Below are 2,469 nucleotides of genomic sequence, written 5' to 3' on the forward strand. Positions count from 1 at the left end.
CACAAGTAACTGCGGACGGAGAATCACCGATGTAACGACGACAGTCTCAGTTGAGCTTGCCTATGACATTCCGCTACTTGTCACCATGGCATCAATTGTGTCTCAGACACTGCAGATTGCATCTACACGGGGATACCCCTGCAGTATCCTCTCTGCTGGTCTATTCATTGCTAGGATACATACAGCTAGTTGTAATTTTTTTTTTTGGTGACAATCCAATCACTATGGCATATCTTTAGTCTATCACTGCAGATAGCGCATAAGTCATCACCTCTCGAAGAGCCTATTGACCCCCGTTCTTGGCAGAAATGCTCTCTCTGCACAAGTACAGATTAAAGTAATGGGATCATTTCATTATTTTGCGGCTGCGCTGTAATGCAGCTGATTACTATGACGGTTGATATCATGGTAAGGGTCTTCCGAGGAGCTTTGCCACCAGACATGCTACATAGAGCAGGTAGAAAAATGGCCATATACGGAATGTATGTTAGGTCTGTGGATTGCAGGGAAGCTCCTGTTATTACGTACATTATGCTTCGGTAAGGCTTTAGCGCCCATTCATATTGAGAAAGAAGAACGTGAGCGCCCCCTCATGGCCATGTGCGTCCTAACAAGTTACTATGAAAACAGCTAACATACCAGAGCCTTCAGAATATGTGGTTGCTATTTGGCATGCTGCAAAGTTTGGCATCGCGTAGCGCTCAGCAGCGTTTGTTAGGATGCTCCTCCACTCTCTCCTCCAAGAACATTTTTCTTGCTGCAGTTAGATTTGCACAGAGCTGCCAACACTGCCAGCCTCTCCAGTTGGTGTATATGCAATGACTGCCTATGGAAATGCCAACAACAGGACAAACAGAAAGACAATCAGACAGACTGGTACCTTACACATATAAAAAAAAAAATGCTTTAACATTGCTGCATCGCATGCAATTCTAATTGGATCCAACAGATACCTTAACAATCCCAATATTCTATGCGAATAACCATATCCCTTGAATATTTAAGGCATATTTCACATTTCAAAGAATCATTGGCGCTTAAGAGAAAAAAAAAAAGACAATTTCTTCAGATTTCCTTTTTATACATGATTCCACCCTTTGACTTTCATACACGATTAGAACTTGACCCAATATATACCTGTACAGGTGTAGGAGAGTTAGTAGATCAGACTACAATGACATCTATGCCACATGACATGATACATAAAGTAATAGAAAATGACAGCATCAAACTGTTACCTGCTTAAGTTTTATGACTCGTATCCCCCCACCCGCCTTTCCGGGGAGAAGAAGCCTTGCCATTTAAGTTGATGTGTAAGCGATCTGATTAATATGTAGTAAGTGATAATTTGTAAAGCGCTGCGGAATATGTTGGCGCTGTATAAATAAAATTATTATTATTAAGTGCAAAAAAAAATGCATGAAAAATATACCAACAAAAATAAAAATCTCAGAAATCCATTTGCGCTCCGAAGCTGACATTTGATCGTCTCCCCGTCGCTCGTAAACACGGCACTCGAATCAATTAATAAGTCATGAGGACGCTACAGTGGAACGAAACGAGATACTCGATACTCACTGCATTCTTCCAAACACTGGAGCCTCGGGCTGAGAACCCACAAAGTCATTTCAGTAAATTCCTTTGCAGATCATTGCAGCAGTCTGTATGTAGCTCCGATTCGCAGGGTCTACTTGTTCACATCGCACGGAATTGCAGCATCAATCAGCACTGCACAACCCCCATGGTAAAGTTTAGGACACGCTGGACAACTGGAAATTCAGGATTCTCCATTGAAATCTGTTTTTCCAGGGTCTGCCTTCTTCCTTCTAGGGGGATTTCTGGTTTTTTTCTGCAGCAGAATTGTAGGGAAGCATAGTCAGTCTCTGTATTCCTCATAGCTTTTGGGAAACTGAGGGTTGCAGTCAGCTACACATCCTTAAGGTAAGAGAGAGAATTACAGCTCAACCCCACTGAGTGAGAGCATTGCAAAGAACACAGATATTGAATGCAAAGGCGACCAGAGCTGCAGTCAAGTTCAGAGGAGCCGCTCTGGTACAATACAGCCTGAGCATCCTTTCTGTATTCTGCAGAAGTTCTCCCAGGCTGCTATGCAAACTGAGACACAGCAGGTGTGTTTGGCAACGGAAACAAATTGGTGTTTTCGTGTTGGATTTGTAGCTGACACCGTAATCTGCCCATGATACCTTCCCTGCTGCGATCGCCAGCAATATCTTTATTACATGAATCGTATATAGTACCAATAAAAAATAAATAAATGATACTTTAACGCTTTAACGGAAACATCGTTAGCACTCGACGTGATGGGGGATGAGTGTTTTCTTGAGATGTGTCATTATTCACGCTGCTGTCCGCGGTGCTGAAATATCGCAGCCTGTATTCGACAGGCAACTTGAGTAGCTTGGCCAGCATTCGTCTGTGCCTCCAGTCACTAGATCTCTACAAGATATG

General features: G+C 42.8%; 1 protein-coding gene across 1 annotated transcript in view; it reads right to left on the bottom strand.

Annotated features, from left to right (window-relative positions):
- Window positions 1-2,083, bottom strand: part of GRIN2A (glutamate ionotropic receptor NMDA type subunit 2A) — a 781,341-nt gene extending 779,258 nt beyond the window's left edge. The window contains exons 1-2 of the mRNA XM_069734026.1: window positions 1,579-2,083; window positions 640-826 (exon numbers count right to left, since the gene is read on the bottom strand). The gene's annotated coding sequence lies outside the window, so the exon portion shown is untranslated. The remainder of the gene's footprint in view (window positions 1-639; window positions 827-1,578) is intronic.
- Window positions 2,084-2,469: the final 386 nt, after the last annotated feature.

Source organism: Ranitomeya imitator, chromosome 7 (assembly GCF_032444005.1).
Source record: "Ranitomeya imitator isolate aRanImi1 chromosome 7, aRanImi1.pri, whole genome shotgun sequence".
In the NCBI taxonomy this organism is placed as follows: domain Eukaryota; kingdom Metazoa; phylum Chordata; class Amphibia; order Anura; family Dendrobatidae; genus Ranitomeya; species Ranitomeya imitator.